This window comes from Lycorma delicatula, chromosome 1 (assembly GCF_047948215.1).
Source record: "Lycorma delicatula isolate Av1 chromosome 1, ASM4794821v1, whole genome shotgun sequence".
NCBI lineage: Eukaryota > Metazoa > Arthropoda > Insecta > Hemiptera > Fulgoridae > Lycorma > Lycorma delicatula.
In genome coordinates, this window is record NC_134455.1 from 321,623,486 (window position 1) to 321,646,156 (window position 22,671).

Sequence of the window (22,671 nt, forward strand, 5' to 3'; positions counted from 1 at the left end):
AGCATTATTAAAAAAAATGTTTTAATACCGTTGACACAAAATTATCAAAAAATACAAGTTTCAAAACTGTAAAAAAGTTGAATATTAATTCTAAATAAATATAAAGCAGTGATTAAATAATATATATGTTTGTATAGACATATAAATGTATACATGTGTATGTGTATGTGTATGTGTATGTATTGTGTGTGTGTGTATATATATATATATATATATATATATATATATATATATATATATATATATATATATATATACATACATACATACATACATATAAATATTAATTATATGTACAATTTTTCGAAATATCACAACCCCAGCGCCACCTAGCGGGTCCATTTTTTGAAAAAAATATTTCGTTTCACGAAACTAATATATATTCTGAATACGAGCCAAATCGGACCATAAATACAATTTTCCTAAATATCACGACCCCATCGCCACCAAATAGTTCTAATTGTAGAATAAAAATTTTACCAGTTTATTTCTGTTTTATTTATTCATTTTTTAATAAAACTAATATATCTCTTGTAAAACTAATACTTTTATTTTTTATTTTTTAATGAAGTGATAGGACTTACAAACTTGTTTCATTTTCAGTACTTTCATTTACATAAGAGTATTTACTATTAAAACAAGCTGTAGTATATTTTCTTTTAATTTTTTTATTATTTCTAGTATACATGATCAAGTTTTTGTACGCTACTTAGTACTACTATCAATACTGCTATCTAGCGGCGCGATTCGTAAACGGTTTAGAAGAAAAATCAGCGTTAGAAGAACAGAAATTTCACATTTTCAAATTAAAAACCGTGAAATTACGAAGATTATAACATATATATCGGAAAAAATCTATTTCATTAATAACATCTATTTCTACGATTATATGTAGCTTTATTTCATCAAAATTATTATTTTTTTTATATTTTAAACAATTTAAAAAAATTTGAAGTGTCAATTTGCGAGTTGGTCAGAGTAAATTAATCTTTCGGTGTGGACAAACTCTCGCAGGCGTCATTCTACTGAACGACTTTATCTATATACTTTAAGTTAAGCCGTCCTCCCCGGAGGAAGTAAGGGAGGAACTGACCTCCCTTGGCTATGAGGTGGTTTCGGTTAAGAAGCTCCTCACAAGGGACGGTCGGGAAACCCCGACCTGCCTAGTGGCCCTTAAGAGGACCCCTTTGGCCCGGGCCATTTATGACCTTGGCAGTATTTTTTACTGCAAGGTCGCAGTGACTGCATTTGTGTCACGAGGGGGGCCACCCCAGTGCCACAGATGCCAGAAATTTGGACACTCGTCCAATTACTGCCAGAGGGCCCAGCAATGCGTAAAGTGTGGTGGAAACCACGACACTTCTGCCTGCGTCAAGCCGCGTGAGGAACCAGCCTCATGCGTCAACTGTAAGGGACCACATCCGGCCAATTACAGGGGCTGCCCCTATTATAAGGAGCAGACAAACAAAGTCAAGGGACTTAAAAAGCCCGCGACTTTGGACGGCCGCAGCTGGGCCCGTGTTGCCGGTGGGGGAAAAACAGTCCCCAAACCGGAGGTGCCGGCACCTGTGGCCAAAGCGGTCGTGAAAAAAGGGGAGGTACCCTCCCCAACACCCGCCAAGCCAAAACCGGCGGCAACCACCAAGAAGGTGGTGAAACAAAAGGCGGCGACAAAGCCGGCCCCGGCGAAGAAGGCCAAGCCTTCCTCGACGGGAAAGGCAAAGCCGGCCCCGGCGAAGAAGGCCAAGCCTTCCTCGACGGGAAAGGCAAAGCCTGCTCCGGCTGGGAAGGCCAAGCAGGCTGTTAAAAACACTGTGGCCCCACGCCCCACCAAAAGGGCGGCCGCGCCAAAAGGCACCCCCAGCGGCAATCCGAAACCGGCTACCCCGTTGGAGACCACTGGCATGGACTTCCTGTCGCAGATGACAGTGAAGGATATCCTGCCAGATATCATGATGGTTTTGCCACGCCTGCTCCAGGCAAAATCTCTCAAGGACTGTATTCAGTCCTTAATAGAGTGCCTCATGGCTGTACTGTCCAGGTATGGTTAGGCCCACCCTCAGACTCTTGCAGTGGAACGCCAACTCAGTAGTAGGCCGGACGGAGGAACTATGCCGTCTGGCCGAGGATCTACTGATAGACGTGATACTGTTGTCTGAGACGTGCTTGAACCCAAACAAGCAACTGACCCTTCGGAACTATTTTACATATAGGACGGATAGGCCAGTTCGACCCGGATCTCGCACCTCTGGTGGAACTGCGGTTTTAGTCCACAGACGCCACATGCATACGCGCGTTGTTCTTCATACAAACGTAATGGAGCAAACGTGTGTGCATGTGGAGCATCTGGGCACGGTGTATCGGCTGGTTTCGGCTTATAGCAAGCCGAACGACGCGGTAACCGGCGCAGATCTGGATGCCGTGCTGGAAAATTGGGATGGGCCCGTGATACTCATGGGCGACCTCAATGCCAAACACGTGTCATGGAACAGCATTCTGACAAATCCGAATGGCAGATTGCTGTACGAAAGGGCGAGAGCCCGCCGCTTGGTCGTCGTAGGCCCTGAGGTGCCCACGTTCGTGCATCGCTCTGGCAGATCTAGGCCTGACGTGCTGGATATCGCAGTCATGAAGGGGGGTACCCTCCCATTCATGATTGAAACGATAGAAGACCTCAGCTCGGACCATTCCCCTGTCCTGTTGGAACTAGGTCAGGCAGGGGGTGGCCGAGATCCCCCGCCTATACCCCGAAGGTCAGTCAACTGGAAAAGGTTCTACGAGACCCTCCAGCGGGAGTACAGGCCGGTAAATCCTGAGCTCCTGAACACCCCGGAGGAAATCGACGACACTGTCGGGCGCGTCACGTCGTCAATGACCGAGGCCCTGGCAGGCAGCTCATCGGCCAAAACTCGAGCAGTTGTTCGAAACGACCTCCCTCCTCACATCTCCGAAGCCATAACGGAGAAACGACGACTGAGGAGGAGATATCGAATCACCCTGTCCCCCGCTGATAAGCGGGCCTTTTATAATCAAACGGACAGGGTAAAACAACTGCTGACAAGCCATCGAGAGGATTCGTGGAACGAATACCTCGCCTCGGTCTCTGACGACATCTCCTCGGTGTCCAGGTTGAACAGGAGACTGCGAGAAGGGAAGAAGCCTCGCCATCCGGTTGTGGGGCAGCGAGGTTTTCTTGCATACTCGGAGGCGGAGAGGGCCGAGGTATTCGCCGATACCTTGGAGGAGCAGTTCACTCCAAACCCCCCTCCCTCCCCGAACGACGAGCACACAACCGAGGTGGAATCCTTTCTTGTAGATTATTTCTCACAGGTGGAGGACGCCCCTCTAGAGATTGACCAAGTCACTGAAGCGGAAGTTTCCGCAGCCATTAAGGCCACAAGCCCCGACAAGGCCCCGGGTGTCGACGGGATCAGCGCCCGTGCATTCCGGAACATACCGGCCTCCGTGATTACAGCAATTTCGGTGATATTCACGTCCATTTTGTACGTTGGATATTTCCCGAATTGTTGGAAAACGGCCAAAGTCGTATGTTTACCCAAACCGGGGAAAAGTTTACTTTTCCCACGGAATTATAGGCCAATCTCCCTGTTACCGGTATTGTCTAAGTTGTTCGAGAGGATTTTTCTCGAAAAACTGAGGCGATACATGGAGGGAGAAGTGCGGCCCGAGCAATTTGGGTTCAGGGAGGGTCACTCAACCACCCTCCAACTGGTAAAAATAATAGACGACCTTGTCGGAGGCCTGAACAGGAAACGGGTGACTGCAGCCGTTTTTCTGGATGTGGCCAAGGCCTTTGACAAAGTTTGGCATAGCGGGCTGCTTTATAAGCTAGCGCGATCGGCGATCCCGTACCGCTATGTCAGACTGATGCGGTCATATCTGCTAGACCGACATTTTGTCGTGCGCGTAGGGGAAACGATTTCCTCTACCAGAGAAATAGCCGCTGGGGTTCCCCAAGGAGCAGTACTTTCCCCGTTCTTGTACACCTTGTACGTGAACGATATGCCGCTGTCGGAAGGGGTCAAAACGGCCCTTTACGCAGACGACACGGCATATTTCTACGAATCCGCAAATGTGGATTACGCGGTCCGGAGGCTCCAAAGGCAGCTGGACTTAGTGGAACCGTGGCTCGACATGTGGAGAATCAGGGTCAACGGTGAAAAATCGGTGGCCGTGATGTTCACATGCAAGACACGAAAACCGACCAGAGAGCTGGAAATCTCAGGGGAGAAAATCCCTTTTGAGAAAACAGTTAAGTACCTGGGGGTGGTGTTGGACAGGCGGCTTACCTTCGGCGAACATGTAAATTATGCGACCTGGAGGGCTAAGGCCGCCAGAGCCTCGCTATACCCAGTGCTGAACAGTGCCAGCCCGTACCCACTGGCAACTAAGCTCCTCATTTTTCGGCTATACGTACTGCCGATTCTAACATATGCTTACCCGGCATGGGGGGCAGTGTTGAGCTCCTCGCTTCAAAAGAAGATCGAGGCCGTCCAAAACATCGCGTTGCGGACGATCTTTGGAGCTCCGTGGTTCGTCAGGAACGCCACTCTCCGATCTGATGCGAGATTTCAATCCGTGTCCGAGGTGGGGGTGGCGCAGGCGCGCAGACTGTTCGGGAGAGCGGCTGTGTCCGAACACAGTCATCTTCGGGACATCTGCCGAGAGGACCCAACTCCGACAGTTGTAAGGAAGCGGCCTCACGCCGTACTGGACGAACCACCGTGATGGTGCGGTGCGGTAGCCGAAAATCGACAAACCAGGCTTAGGGGCCTCCATATCGCATGAGCCATAAACGGAATAGTGCGTCAGACGCGTTTCCGGGGTCGCGAGTGAAAAGTTTTCGCGAGTTATATAGTTTGAAGACGTCAAACACGGTAAGTCGCGCATAAAACAAAAACGCGGTCTAAATTTAAAAAAAAACTTACAGTAAGACAAATTATCCCAGCAATTGCGACTCCTCCGGAAAAGGGGACGCATTGCTCCCTCCTTATAGCTAGTGCCCCGTTGTGGCGTATTCCTGCTAGCCTATTAAAGAGTTAGCACCGAAAGGACTTCAGTGGACGGTCTGAAGGGGAATTACGTCGGGAGGACAGGCTTTATAAGCCTAGCCTTCCGCGGTCGGCCCATGAAATGGGTTCGATAACGCTGGTTTAACAACGGATTGGAATGCAATTAAATCCGTCTTAAATTCACTAAAATAATAATAGACAAAACTTGAAAAATTAGATCCGAGATTAAAAAAAATAACCCTTTTAAAAACAAGCCCGATTAGAATGATCCAGCAGCAAGGGACTCTGTCCAGGTTCTGCGATAAAGTAGGGAGTAATAGACTCCTGCCAACTTTGCATTCCATTCCATTCCAAGCCGTCCTGTTACCATACACCGACGATCACCGTTTGTACACGGAGATTGACGAACATGTGTGCAGTAACTCATTCGATCATCAGTCGCTTAAGTTATGGACAAAAAACAACTTTTAAATTTACATATCATCATTGCGTGTTGTTTTATTTATACAAAATTATCGTCTTTATTTAAACATTTGGATATGTTTTTTTATACATATTTTATTTGTTCAATCTAATGCATTTGTATTTAAACAAGGATTTTAATTAAAAACATTCAATACGTATATATATTTAATTTTTAAATGGCCACTTATGTTTCGCTTTTTAATTATATACATAATGTAGAATATAGTGAATTATCTTCTTGCATTATATTATAAAGAATTAGTATTGAATAACTTGTTTCAAACCTGTTTGTAGTGTGTGTGTGTGTGTGCACATACACACACACACATAAACATATATTATCGCTCACTCTCCCTCACCCCTTTTCTCTTACATTCTCTCTATGTGTGTGTTTGTGCGCGCGTCCTAATCCTTTATAATCATCAAATTATAGTTGATTTTGTGTTTGTATTTTCGGGCAAGGTTGCGTGCGTGCGCGCAAAACTGTGTATATGTATGTATTTAATTTAATCTTATTTTCAGCCTACCGGTTGTAAATTATAAAAATGAATTTTTTTTTAATCAGTCTTTGGAGGTATTGAACCGAGTTAAAAAAAACCCTTCTTGGTTTAAAATTTCCGTTTTTCTACATGACGTAGGAAAACAAAATAATTATTTATCCCTCCCCTCTTATTTTACGCACTACGTCTCCCGTGTGTGTAATATAGGGGATCGTACGTAAATAAATGATTTCCCATAATTAAATAATCAAATAAAAATGTTAAATGAGTGCAAAAAAAGTAAAAAGCTGACAACATAGCTGTAGGATTTTCCTGTCAAGCGGCAAAGCCGCGTTCCGGGAAAGCCTTACAACTGTGTATTGTTTCTGATGCACATATTCACACACACAACTTAATTAAAAATATTTATCATTTCATTTAAATATAATATTAAAATTTTATATTATATAACGTAATTTCATAACGTACATAGAACAAAAATATCTTCTGTACGGTCGGCAGACTCGTGTATCCACAAGGCTTAATACACCAGGTACCGAGTCGACCGGGCGATCGATTTAGATACCCCGCCAGACCGAGTAACTTTTTACAGTTTATATATTATTCATTTATTTAATTCTACCGCTCACCTGTGACGTCTCAACATAGCAGTAGTTTAGAGCTTTTTTTGTGGTGGGGATGAGATTTTAAAAGACATTTTTTGCAAATATTGTTATTTTTTAATTGCTAACAAATGTGCCAAAGAAAGATATAACCTTAATCAGGTGAAATCTCGAGATACTGAGGGTGACCATACTATATAGCCTCATCCCCTTGACCTTTTAAGTTGAAAATTTAATGCCTCATATGTAGAAGTAATCAGACCAAATTTGGTCAAAATTTGTCCAGTAAGTTTGGAGCTATAAGGTGATTTATATGCCAATACCGAACACATGTTTAAACGAGCATTAACAACCGAAAAATTTCCATCCGGTTTTCTGGGTTCTTTAGCCGTCAAAACATCAAAATCCGGTGAAAACCGCATGTGCCGAAACTGGACCGATTACAATGCTTTCACTTCTAGAGCTACAGCGCTACCTAGGCGGGAAAGTTAAAGGTAATTTAGTAGCTCTCCTTCGCGTTTGAACTGTTAAATTTTGTGTGACGTACAATTAATTAAGTATTGTAATTAAAAAGGTCCGCTTGCAGATTTATTTATAGGAAAATTTCTCTATTTATGAAATAGATGGAAAATTTAAATTTAACTATCTCTGGTTTCTATTTATTTTATGTCTACATTTAATAATTACTTTGGTAATTATATAAGTTATGGACTCACCTCTGATTTTGATGAAATTTGGAATATACTTTACGTAGAACCAAAGTTATTCGTTACTATTAAAAAATTATTCATCGGAAAGGCCTTTCATCGACGTACGTCTCTTGAAAGTTACACAGCACCCTCATCAAATTTCGAAATTGTGCAAGTGTAATATATTTTATTTTGGGACTAAATAAATTGGTTTCAATGAAATTAAGTTAATAATGAAATTAGATTCACTTAAGGTGAAAATAATTTAGGTTTAGATTAAGATGTCGGTTTTGGTAAATGTACAATATACATTATTTGTGGAGTAAAAAGCTTGGTTTAAATGAAATTTAATCGAGTTTAGTTAGGTTTAGATCAAGGGTAATGTTAGGTTTATGAGTAAGTTGATGAAATGTACCGTAATTTATTTGATTAATTCACACTACAGGATTTCTTTTTAACTCAACTTTAAGCAAATAAACTTATTCTTAAGTAAATTTATATGAAACAAAATTTTAGTCAGAAATTAATGTATGTCACGGTGAAATATCAATATATGAAAAATATGGATTTTCTTCGATGAAGATCAAACCTAGTGATTGCTAAGTTAAGGAGGACACACACACAGACAGACACACATACGAATTCCGTTTAGTAGGCTAGGATTACCTTTGGCATTGGAGCTTTTATGCCGGTCTCCGTGGCGCGAGTGGTAGCGTCTCGGCCTTTCATCCGGACGTCCCGGTTTCGAATCCCGGAAGGCATGGCATCTACACACGCTACAAAAATCGTCATTCACCGACCAAATACGTCGGTGAAAGACCGAAATATTTGCATATTTGGACCTTTCCCGGTATATGTGACAACACAGATTAGCTCTGGAAGGGATCGAAACGATAACTAGAAATTAAAAAAAAATATTTCCCCATACCAATCTATGGTAAATAGATTACGAGAAATCCTCGTAAAAATGGAAGTTAAATTTTACCAAACATAACCTCTACATTTGCTAAGCTCGTCTAATTAACGTTAAGTTTTCAGATTAAGTATGTTATTCTCCAACATTGGAGGCGATTAATCAAATTCACCCCATTTATAAAAGATTTAATCAAATTTTCAGTACTTTATAAATTGAAAGGGTCAATCAAGATATACAGATTTTGTTATGTGAATGGATGAACAATAACGATACAATTGATTGGTCAGATGGTTTGCTCTTTGTTCAATTTTTTTATAAAATTATTTTTATTCAACTTTCACCATCAGAATACCCTGAATGTGGTGAATCTGATTAATCGTCTCCAATCTTAGAGAATAACATATGTAATTTGTATATTCAATTTCAAGTTCAAATTTATTCCAATAATGAGTTTACAAATATGTATACAAAGTTTCATTCTCTGGAATACTATAAAGCTACATAAATGCTTAATTGTTTTTGTTTTTTGTATTTTTTTTAACCTCCGGTACCACCGTTATGTATTGCTTCAGAGGATGAGATGAATGACGATTTTTGTAGCGTGTGTAGATGCCATGCCTTCCGGGATTCGAAACCGGGACGTCCGGATGAAAGGCCGAGACGCTACCACTCGCGCCACGGAGACCGGCATAAAAGCTCCAATGCCAAAGGTAATCCTAGCCTACTAAACGGAATTCGTATGTGTGTCTGTCTGTGTGTGTGTCCTCCTTAACTTAGCAATCACTAGCGGAAAATCCCAATTTTTTAGTACATGTCTCATCGTGGTCTTGTGTAAACTTCTTACATTATTATACATCAATATACTGTATATACATCGATATATATATTATCTCGAAGGTTTGGAAAAATTTATTTTTTTTAACCGGATCCGAATTTTCGGACGAAAATCGCAAATATCTCGAAAACTGTCAGTCGTAGCGCTGTTAAAAATTCTTTCGATCCCCCCCTCCTGATGATAGCCCCAGTGGTACCCGTCGGCTAATAATATTTTCAAGTGCCCCCATGGCGCCATTTGGAAATTAGGGAGGGGGTTGCGATGGTGTGCCACCGTAATATCACGGCAACCGCTCGTCCGATTTTCAAGATTTAAACGGTAGTATCAACAGGTCGAGCGCTAGCTTTGTAACGCATCGGGTACACTCTTGATTGATCATATTTCTGTTATCCAGAAATTAAATCGTTTAGCCGTATGTTTTGATTGCATTCGCCTACAGTAAAACGTACCGATCCGATCTCCGCTAAATATGCTCAAACCTTTGCGCTAGCGTACCCGTAAAGTATTATAAATTTATGAAGACTAAAAAGTATAAAATAAAAAAGATGTATAAAAAGATTTTTAAGCATCACTCTTAAACTAAACGCACTAAAAGGTAAAAAATAATTCTAGAACGGTATCTCAGAATGGATTTGATAAAAGCTTTGATCGTGATATACAAGATTACGTGAAAGTCACAACTTCAAATTAAAAATTTGTTGTTTTTGCCAGTTTTTTCTTATTCACGGTGAATGGCCTAAAGAGTGAGGTGCAAATACGTATAAGAAAAAACGTATAAATAAAAATGTCAAATTTTTAATTTGAAGCTGTGACTTACACATAATCGTACATATCACCATCAAAGCTTGTCAAAATTCATTCTGAGATACCTTCCTAAAATTATTTTTTAGTGCGTTTAAATTAATTGTGGTGTATTAAAAAATGTTTTTACATGTTTTATTTATTTATGTGATTATTTTTCTTCATAAAATAACGAACTATAATCAAAATGAAGGCACCGGAATGTACCGATCATTAGCGGAAAATCCCGATTCGTTAGTATCTTTCTAGAGTTAAATTTCTAATTTAACTTCCGTTATATCAGTTTTCATCATTCAAAAAAAATATTTTTACACAAGAGGTAAACGATCTTGGACACCTAATAATTCCATTCTGAGACGCCGCCCCCCAGGGCAACCCGCCCGGAGGGCCTAGCTGTGGAGGGCATGCCTCTGCAGCTAGAGTAATACATAAATGAGTCTTTGAATACTAGAGACGGATTTGAATACTAGATCGTGGATACCGGTGTTCTTTGGTGGTTGGGTTTCAATTAACCACACATCTCTGGAATCGTCGAACTGAGACTGTACAAGACTTACAGTTCATTTACACTCATATATATCATCCTCTCGTTCATCCTGTGAAGTAATAACTGAACGGCAATTCCCGGAGGCTAAACAGGAAAAAGAAAGTACAAAACCTTGATCTTATTGTAAATTTTGAACAATATTTTAATTTTATTCAATCTAATTTAGAAATCATATCACGTGTCCTGAATACTGGCAACCCATTTACTCACCTCTTTAATGAAGATATTTTCAACAGTTATACGTTTTATACTACTGTCTAACACGTTATAAATTTTAGACAAATGATTTTCGAAACCGTTCTTCAAATACAGCCGGGATTTGTGAATTTTCTGCATCGTATTTCTTGTACTGTACACATTATTTATTTTATGATTTTTACATCTGTTGAAAAATACTCTTTAATTTGTATACACGTATAGATTCTTTACGGGTAAAATATTCAGTCTTTTGGAAACCTCAAGAAATGGGTTGAAACAGCTTTTGAAATCAATTATTAAAATTATTATTTTTTGTGGTATTTCCACATTTAAGTGAGATTTATAGGTGTTTGCCCAATATTCGATTCCAAATTCAAGACTAGATTTAATATGCATTATATACATACAAACCAACCATCTTCAATTGCAATAATTACATTTTACGTTAGTTAAACGGGGTTAGCGCGGAAGCGAGTTTAGGTTATTCCTTTTTTTTAGTATTTCCTTTTTTTACAAAGATTTCTCGTAATCTATTAATTGCTATCGGGTAATTTTTTTTTTTAATTTCTAGTTATTTCGACCTCCGCCACAGCTTATCTGTGTTTGTCGATGTATACCGGTGAAGTTCCGACAGTATAACATTAATAAATATTTCGGTCTTTCACCGACGTATTTGGTATGTGTTAACATTCATAGGAGAATGTTGATTTTCTAATTTCGATCTTTTACGTTTACATGTATATTACACGCGTGTAGTGCAAAATAACGAAATTCTATGTGCGGGTACTGTGTAAATTAGGAGTTATTTAATTCGGATGAAAAATGTTTCTGACGAAAAATTTGTTTTATAACTCATAAGGTACAAGGTAAAGTAACTCATAAGGTATATTTAAGGTTGTCTTAAATAAGGTAAGAATATATTTCAAATTTTATAAAAATCAGAGAACAGTCCATAACAACTGTATTTAACTACCCGTTACGTTTATCATGCAATTCTAACCCAGTATGAAAATAATTCCGTTATTTAAAGGCCATTCTGTCAAACGGGAATTCAGAACTATGAGAGAATTATGTTAATACATTAAAATATGTTCAGTATTACACAAAGTGAAGTGTAAAAAAATATTATTTTCAACAGCATTAATGAAATAAGTTTGTAACATATGTTTTGCAAGCATATATAGTGTTTCGTTTACGTTCCTTTTTTATCTTCAACGCTTTTTATTTTGCTTAGCCTGATCATGTTACTGTACAGAGTAAAATTATAACATGGAAACGGGTTCATATTTTGAAACCGTAGAATACTTGAAATCTTTTGTCAGCCATCTTGGATCCGCCATATTGAACCACTTTTTTAAAATAATAAACGATACATAGTTTTAAGGTAATTTTTTACGGAAAAAACAGTGATGAAAATCATTTTTCGATCAACACCTTCGCTTTTTAGTTATGAGCAATCAAAGTTGGAAAAACGGAAAAGTCGCCATAGAAATAAAACGAGTTAAAACTCCCGTAGTAACTTGTTTATTACGTTTTTACCTTCAGAATTACGTCCGATAACTAACTTTAAACAGTTAATGTTGAAATTAATGGCCCAAAGCCTAATAATAGCCTTCTCAATAATTATAATAAAAAATATCTTATAATTTGCATTACTACTACAAATTAAACGGCTAGGACAACTGAGGTATTATTTACTTCACAATATTTAATTTTTAAATTTAGTTAAGTATTTTAAATTCTAAATTATTTAATACAACAAACTTTGAAAAAATTTAAACAATTTTGAAATTTAAAAAAATTGTTAAGATTTAGAAGGTAAATCCGTTATTTTACAACAATGCGAATTATTATTAACTTCTCATTTTGGCTTCTTACTTCAACATACAAGTACAGCACATATGTATATATACTAGCATCCCCCATACGGCTTCGCCCCCACTATATGGTTACTTGCATTTCCTGTCGCAATCAATTTTTTTAATTTTGTGTTTTTAATAATGTTTGCGAAAGGTGTGTACTACCAGTCGCATCAAACATACAATAACAGTAACCGAGACTCTGTTTGTTCAGCCGCCGTTTTTTCAATGTACAAGTTATTGTTAATTATGAGAGGAGTATTAGTTTTATCGGACTTTATAGTAAATTAATTATTTTCTTTTAATTTTTTCTTTATATTTTTATATATATGATAATTCTTATCTGTATGTTTATAATGATGATTTAAATTATTATTGTTAATATTTTTAATATTATCAATGATATTAATAAATTGATCTCTTAATTTATTTTCATTTTTTCTATTTTACCAATTTCGAATATTTCATTTTCAACGTCTATAATGAGGTTTTTGATAATGTTATTTTTATTTAAAATTGATAGATTAAATTTATATGCGTGTTTAATAATGTTATTTTAATGTGCCTGAATGTTAGATCAATTGTAAAGGACTACTTAATAATTGCTTTTAAAAATAATTTTCCATGAAACGTTTGTACGCATAAATTAAACTGTTATATGTAGTCGAGTTGATAGATTCTACACCCTTTGTAACTCGCCGCAGTTGACGCAGGAAGCTGGAACCTGTGGTGTCTTGGAACAGACTGTTGTGGCATGATCTGTACCACATTTTACACAACTATGCGGGCGATTGCATCGATTTTTGGTATGCCCAAAGCGTTGGCAACGTTTGCATTGGACCACTTCTTTTTTACAATACGGAACTTCAGAGCTTACAATTGTATAGTTGAGAGATTTCACGTCAAAAATGTCTTTATTAGATTTGGGCTCCAAATCTATGAAATAAAGTGGCACTGTTCCTTCGTTTGACGTTGTAGAATGTTAGTAATGTCTCTAACTTCGTCAATTCATCAATGATTACAGATTTATCTTCCGTGTGATGCATGCCTCGCATGACCACTCTATGTGCTTTTTCATGTTTAAATTTATATGTATAATGATAGATATTGTTTTCAAGCATTTTTAACGTAATAATTTTATATATTTCAATATCAACTGGCAGAACTTTTACCGTGTGGCCCGATTTCATTGCTGTCAATTTATATTTAATAACATTATGATTAGGAAATAATTGTGACAGAAAAATTTTTCAATTAAGTTATTGCATTAACGCCTGTTAACAAAAATAGGCTCAGGTTTCAATACTTTTGCATGACTACCTTCGTTGTCAGCAATGTTTTCAAGAAGGCTAAATTTTTTTGATGTAGGAACAGCAAAAGTAGATGGACCAGCTGATTGTACGCGAATATTAGGTTCAGTATAATTTGTACGTTGGCGTTTTTTTGCCGCTGGAATTTCATCATTCTGCTAACTAACATTTTCGTTTTGTATGCGCAATACTGGTATTGCTTGGCGAGAAGGGCTTGCCTCGCTAAAATCCGTAATATCACTTTCACTCTTTGCTCCTGAAAAGTCGCTCATGTTATCGATAATGTCGTCTCTAATTAACTTACGCCGCGACGATTTCCAAGGGTCCCTGTCAGAACACTTTAGGGGCCCACGTATTCTATTGCCTTGTAGGTTAGGGTTTACACGAGATAACAGGTTATTGTTTACATGCGATGATTCGCTGTTGCTAGGAATTACAGCTTGTAGCTGGTCCATAGCAACGCGTAATGGAAAGTTATGTTGCTTATTTAAAAACGATACCGAGTAAAAATATTACTTCTAGAGATAGTACTAAGATAATAATACACAATATAGTATACAATGTAATACCTGGTTATATTCGGTATAAGATAAATTTTCAGTAAACTCACTAAACACGTCTGTCTTACACAAAAACAGCTGTTGCACTGAAACTGAAAAATTGATTGAAAATACTTTTAAAAACTGTGTATTATTGTTTTCTCGCATAAATAAATGTCACATTCAAATAAGCTTACTCTAATTTTATCTTAATTAAAATTTTTGTAGATTTACGTAATTTTTACGTAATATCTACAACGACGATGTCATCCTTCGAGAGTTTGATGAAAAAGAGGAGACGTTGATACGTCGTGTGAAAAATCAAGTAAATTTTCATCGCCACCCGTTATGTTTCTCATATTTGAATTCATTTTTTAATTTGTGTTTTTAACCTTAAGTAAACTCCATATTTTAAAATTATACTAAATAAATTTCGTTAATTAATGTCTTAATTTTAATAGGTTAACAATATTTTTTATTTATTCATATTTATATTTGGAGACAATTTAACTATATATTTTTATTCGTAAAATTTAGGTCGGCAACTAAAAAAAAAAAAACACCGTATTGTTTATTAATTTAATTGTTAAAATTGCGTGTAATTTTTTGTTTGGGGTGGATAATTCAGTAAATTCTACTCTTGTTAATTTACTTAAAGAAAAACAATTGCAGATAAAATTTTATTAACTTTAGTGGAAAACCCATTAAAAAGAAATGAAATAAAATTGAATCCATAAAAAAAATAAATAAAATTTGGTTAAAACAACATGTTAATAAAATTTGATTTAAAAATTTTAGCGATGACAATAATTCGAGAAATTAACTCGGTTATGAAGTTAGAATGATCGTATGTTTCGCAATAATTTGGGTTTTCTTAATTGTCTTAATTAGAAGACAGCGAAAAGGTTATTTGTATAAAAAACAAAACTGATAGTTGCAGCGCTACAGTTAGATTGAATTTTATTATTACCTAATTATCAGATTTATGTATGATTTTAATAGGCGTTTAGTTAATAAAGTAATATCTCGGTAAGTATTGTTTTATTAGTTGTATTAATTTTTTTTTAACAATAAGTAGAAACTAGCGCCCAGCTCTGGTCATATGCTATTTGTTTATTTTCTTAAATAAAAGATAATAAAATAATATTCAAGGTTTGATCAGTCAGTAGTAAAAATTTACAAAATTTGAATAATTTCAACCCTGACTTAAGGTAACATAAATTGTAGGTGAAATGGGTTTAAATTACAATATTTTGGTCTATGTAAAAGAAAATTTATTTACGCCCCTTCAATATTTTCTCTCCGCATCAAAAATAAAACAACATAGAATTGTTTAACGTTATAAATAAACACAAAACATAAAAAAGCATAAAAATACTAGAGACAAGATCATTTTGTTTCTGATGGCAGTTCGCTATCTGTTATAATAGTCTGAAAAGTTAAAGATCAAAAACTGCTGTGTATAATTTAAGAAGAAGACTGTTAAATAAATCCATTGATCTGCGAGGTAAATTTTTAATTTTTTTAATTTGAGACTACTTTTGAAATAAATCATAAAAAAATTAAGGATTGAAAATTATTCTGAAAGAAAACATACCTTTCAAGTGACACAACTTAAATAAAATTAATAGATTAAACAATAACCTTAATTTAAAACTAATTCTAGTTTGACTCACTAGAGAGCAATAATAATAAAAAAAAGTCATGATCAACTTATTTTTACCTCCCCTGCATCCTTTCATTTACACCAGGGTGGTAGTCTTATAACCTTGTAATTTATCCCTGAAAACTTAATTTGTTGTTTTTAATACTACAAAGTTATAAAATATAAATCGTATTAACTGTCCAACACAAAAAAATAAAAAAGTAGTACAGTAGTAGGCTAGATTTTTCCTTGTAACGAATTTCCTATTTCATCTTATTAATTTTTAAATACGTAAAATTCTTCGTTTAAGTTTTGAAGTTTAGGATCCCTTCTACAAAGGAAGAACAAAGTAAACTCATAATTTAATTACCTAGAAAAGTTACTGAATTCCGTTTCTGAATTTGTTTCAACAGCAAAAAAAACTTTAAAATTAGCAATATTTTTTGCTAAACTCAGATATATATTAAAGGAAAATATTGGCTTGACTCAAATATATATCTGAAATCTAATATTATTTTAGTAGATTTACATGTGGTGTAGCTTTATTTAGTCGAGTTTTGCAGGTAATTGCAGCAATTTTATTTTACTTATTGTTAAATCTACAATAGAAGGAAAGTACTGCTATGAGTCAAAAACTGACACCATCCCGTATTTTTTTTCTTGTATTTCTCGACTCCTGGGTTAAAAGTACTAAAATTTACTTTTTGTTCTTTGATGTTATTATTTTCACGGACGTTTCTGCTTCGTCAGAACATTTTATAATAAATATTGTTTTCTTAAAAAATTCATCATATTCAAATTTTATTAAATCACTAGCATCCCTCGTCGCGGCTTCGCCCGTGCTATATGCGTAGAAACTTCAAAAATTTGGAATAGTTTTTTAGTAATTATGTGTGGGCTGTTGGTCTCAAGATTTATCGTTATTCACAATTTCCTGATAAAGTAGAATGTTAGGTAAGATTAAAATTCCCAAATTCAAATTTTTAATGAAATCAGAACAATGTTGAAGTTATTGAAGAACTAGTTTGCTCCCAGTACAGCAAAGTCCATCAGTTTAATCATTCCATTTTTTGGTGTTTCAGTGGTTACATATTATGATGGCGTTACCTATTTGAATATCTTTCAAATTCGGGCAGTCAATTTCAGCTTAATAATCAAAAATTGATTTGAAACTTTGAAAAAACTCATATTTTTCAAAGTTTGAATTCGATTTTCAGCCGAGCGTATGCGTTGCCCTTCAAGTCTTTAAGAACGTTCTTGCGCAGATTCACGTTGTCTGCGATCATAAATTCTAATATCCCTAGAAATTGTTATCTGTGACCTAGGCGTTAGGAAAATAATAATACCAAATTGAAAGTCAAATCTATGCCAATTACGAGTGTGGCTTACCCTGATGTAAATTCTTAGTTCACAAACTGAAAATATACAGATTGATATTCTGTAAACAGTCGTAAATTTGTAAATGGTCGTCATTTCCTATAATTTTATTATCAAAATAATTTATTTTTACGTATATTATGATACTAATACAAACTGATATTTTGTAGACAATGAATTAAATTTAGTAAATCATATAATTACTGTCTGAAGAAGTCGATATTAACGTAGACAGGTAAAACAACTTCTTGTAACATTTCAAGGTAAGAATCACCACTTACAGCGCCACTGAAAAAGTATGAACTAACAATGCAATCACTTTATACACCAGCCACGCACTAATGCCTAGAAAATTTATTTCTTGCTCAAGTACTTTGAGAATATTTGTCAGTCCAGTACATACAGTTATGATGATTGATACAATCGTTTAGTTTAAAGGAAGCTTCATCCGTTCACAAAATGGAGGCTTTGTTAGGAGGTAAAATGTTTGGCGTGTCTTACAGAGTATTACAAACCATTCACAAACTCAAGACACCTGTCGAAGTCATCTTCTATCAAACTTGGTTGCAATAGTGGACGATAAGCTTTTAGTTTCAATGCTTTCAAAATATGATGCACACTACTGCGAGCAATATCCGATTTGGCAGATCTTTTACGAAGGTTTCTTTGGGCTCTGAATAACTGGTGTGGCAATGGTTGTTAAGTTATCTTCACTTGCAGCAATTTTAAGGCTTCCACTCCTTGACAAATCATGTACGCTTCCAGTTATCCCTAGCCGTTTATTCAGGTTGTAGGTTGATTTTCTGGATGGGGCTAGTTTGAGGAAATTTTTCTTCAAATTGCTGAAGGACTTCATCGCTATGGTCTTCCACCATTTTAGGAGAAAAACGTAGTTAGTTTACAGTTCATGGTTAATTTACAGATGAACACTGGTAAACATGAACAGTGAACTACTTAATCGCATGGAAAAATGAAAACAATATAAGTAGTGTGTCACCAACCTAACAAATACGAAATTTTTTAAACGACATTCGTCATATGACATAAAATATAAATATTATATTTCTCGGTCAAGCGTCTTTTCACTATATTATTAATTAAAATTGATTATTATTATGAAAGAAAATGAACTGGTATTTGGAGCTGGAAACATTTAAACATTTGGCTATATATATATATATATATATATATATATATATATATATATATATATATATATATATATATATACAGGTGTATCACGAAGTTCTTCCTTAACTTTCATGATATATTCTAGTCGTGATAATAATGGATAAAGTTTATACAAACGTATGAAAAATGTTTTATATGTTACAACATATAAAATGTTTCGTGCCCGGATTGCAGCTACCCGATGAAATGAGGTCGTACTGAAATTTTTCGGACGTTAATTAAGGGTAGAATTACAGATTTTTTATGATTTTTAACCTAAAAATCGTATTGGCAGCAGTTTTTGAGAAATCTGTGGTGAAAACCAATAAATTAGGGGTAAAAACCCTGTTTTTATGTCTGATGTACAATAACTTTATTAAATGGGTAATAAACCATGTGCGTGTGTATGTGTGTGTGTGTGCGCGCGCGCGCCCGCAGATGATCCATTTAACTCGACAACCAATGACGTGATCTGAACAATTCTTTTACCAATATTTTAATTAAACTTTGAGAGAATGATTTTAATTAGAAATTTATCCAGGTATCTTTATTATCGTGAAAGCTTGAACTTTAAACGTAATTGCGGTAGTACTTTATAGGGTCAATATTTTTACGGTATAATTTTAGTCGTTGAATAAATAATTTTCTAAAGAAAAGCTGCGTTATTTTACATAATGAAATTTAAAGGTGAAGATTATATTTTATTTAAATTGTTTATTTATCAAAGTCGGGTCAATTGTTCTTGTGATGTAAACTATTAAAGAAAAAATCTGATGTGGACAACACATGACTTCCTTAAATACGACTATTAAGTACGACTATTAAATTACGACTATTAAGTACGACTATTAAATTACGACTATTAAGTACGACTATATAATTACATACACACATTTTTAAAAATTGAAAAGTGCATAAAATTTTATTTCATTAATACCTTATTGAATTCTAATTTATCGTAAAACACTTTTCACAATTAAAGGTAAATAATTATTAATAAATTAAACATGAACTTTATTTTTATAATTAACATTATTACAATTGGTATATTTTAACTGTAAATAATTAACTTTCAGCATAATTTTGCGTATATGTTGATGATGAATTAAACAGGACGATGAAGTGCATCGAACGAGTACTGCAATAGAACTTTACTCGATGAGAGTCTATTCAGAACTGAATAATTATTCTGTACACTTTGTACAGGATGCAGCTGCATCGGTAGATTTCTAAATAGTAAGTGATATGAAGCACACCGTGGCTTATGGAATGCAGTGCGTCAGGATTTTACTGTAACATAACTCTCCCATCCACAAATAAAACACCGTGGGGTTGATTATCAGGCACAGGTGTGTTTTCCTATAAATATTTCAATATACAATACAATAATAACAATTACAATTAATATACAATATAATGTTATTACCCAAATCAATATATCAGCTGTAACCATATTATTTTTCCTAACCATCGACTAATTAAGTTTATTTTTTTAAATTCTAACTCCTTAAGGTCTGTTGATAATTCAGTGTTGCACTTCGTCCATATTCAATTCATTTCCATCAATAAATTTTGGATACCAATAACTTCTAATCATATCCTTATACAATATTTGACTATTATTTGAATTTATAATATATCCCTTGCAACACTTTAGTTACACTTTCTTTTTCATTTACAATCGTTAACCTTTCTTTCAAAAAGTAATACGATTCTAAATTATAATTTTCAATTAATATTAGATAATCAGACGTTTCACCAAATCTATTACATATACACATATGTAATAATGCCTATTGGGTTACATATACACATTTTGAAAAGCACATAAAATTTTATTTCACTAATAACTTATGGGCTTTTTTTGTATTTTTTTTTGAAATCACGGGTTAATAAATATTAATAAATAAATATATTTAATTTTAAAAAAAGTTAAAAAAATAAAAAAGGAGATGAAGTCTGATTCGAACCGATATGCCTTTCCCTTATAGATCCAAATATTTCATTAATTAAAATTTAATTTGGCTCTAACTCTGGAACAAATGAAAATAACTACCAATTATGAATCGTTGAAAATCTCTCAATAAGAGCTTATTACTGCAGTTAAGATAAAGTCCAAAATCCAAATTTGCTTGGATTTTAGGCTTTTTTGGAGACTTTTGGTTCAGTCGATTGCAATCAAAAGGGGAGGTGCACAACTAGATATTACAACAGTCCTAAATCCAAAATTTCAACATAGTACGGCTAATTGTTTTTGAGTTATGCGAGATAGGTTTATACATACATGCGTAGTACGTACGTACGTACAGGCGTCACATCGAAACTAGTCAAACTGAATTTAAGGATGGTCAAAATGACCATTTCCGTTGAGATCTGGAAACCGAAATTTTTCGCGATTACAATACTTCCTTTACTTCATACAAGGAAGTAAAAGTAAGAATACACAACGGAACTCTTTTAATATAATTCAACGCAATATTTCGGCGTACGAGAAAGGGCTTTTATATTTAATATATTTACCTTAGGATTATCATTTATTAATATATTTAAATAATCTCTATGGACTTTAATCATATCTATTTTCATTTCATAATGACGTCACTTATATAACGCTTTAATACACCGATCAAAATAAAAAAATTATTTTACGGCCTACATCATTTAACGTAAAACATGACAAAAAATAAACTTATTGAATTTCTACTGTCGGGCAGAATCGGAATATTTAATTAAATTTATAAATTGTGTAAGTACAATTGAGAAGAATTATATCGTGTTTCTGTCGTTCATAAAAAAGAGAAACAAAATTTGCTCAAAATCTGGAAAACCAAATAAAAACCGCCTAAAAGAATTTTCGGTACTCTTCCTGTAATCGTCAAGAAAAGCTATTAATTAATTAAACTAATCTAGCAGAAATATTGCAGTTATTAATTTATCGTTTTAATATTTGTTGTATTTATTCGATATCAACATAGTCGCACGCTGTACTAATATGCACGCCCACGCTGTTCACGTTCATACAGTTCCGTATCTAGCCGGTTATTAATTGCCGATTAAACGTCGTCGTCCAATATTAATTTTGCTTTCCGTCGTCTATCGTGAATTTTGTGCGATTACGTCCATTTAATTGGAGCCCATGTAACGATTTAAAATTGATCTGTAGGGATCGGAACGCGTCCACAACTCCGTCCGTAAACAAAACCGATATATAACCGACTTAAACAAATACCCGCCCGATATCAAGAAAGTCTTAGCAACAAGGAAATATTGTTCATTTATGTATTAGTAATCGGTCATGTTTAAACAAGTCTGGTTACTTGGTGCAACACTACTAGACATTGGTGTCGCTGCCTGTAATCAGTCTGTGTTGATTTTATTCAAACGTGGATCTTCCAAATGTACCTGAGAGAGTTCCATTATAAGCATTACCGTTTATATTTATAATTTCTCTTTTTTGAGTGATTACTAATACGTAATTCGTAAGGTAAAAAAAAAAACTTTGAGGGTGAAAACAGAAAACGTCTGATTAATTCACCGCAGAAGCTTTTGAAATTTGTAAGAGAGCATATAGAAATAGAAATTTGTAGCGCACGAAAAATGTCATGCCTGACCGGGATTCGAACACGAGACCACCGGATAAAACGCCGAGATACTACGGAAATATTTCTGTTAGAATATCCTACAACGAGAAAAGTTGTTTGTCTGATTTCTTTTATTCTAAAATTCAGCCTAGAAATACATTTTTTTTTTTAGTAAATTTTGTTTTGGAAACTATTTTTAGAGCGTATGTTGTTATTTCCTTGTACAAAATAAAGGAAGTAATTGTCATCGCGAAAATATTCGGTTTCCAGATTTCAACGGAAATATCCATTTTGACCATCTCTAAATTCATTTTGACTAGTTTCGGCGTGACATCTGTACGTACGTATTTATGTATGTGTATACGTACGTACGTATGCACCTCGCATAACTCAAATCGATTAGCCGTAATATGTTGAAATTTTGAACATATGACTGGTGTAACATTTAGTTGTGCACCTTCCCTTCTGAGAGCTTTTCAACGATATATCATAATAGGTACTTATTTCATTGGTTCCAGAGTTATAGCCAAATGAAATTTTAATTAATGAAATATGTTGATCTTAGGGGAAGACACATCGGTTCGAATCAGACTTCATCTCCTTT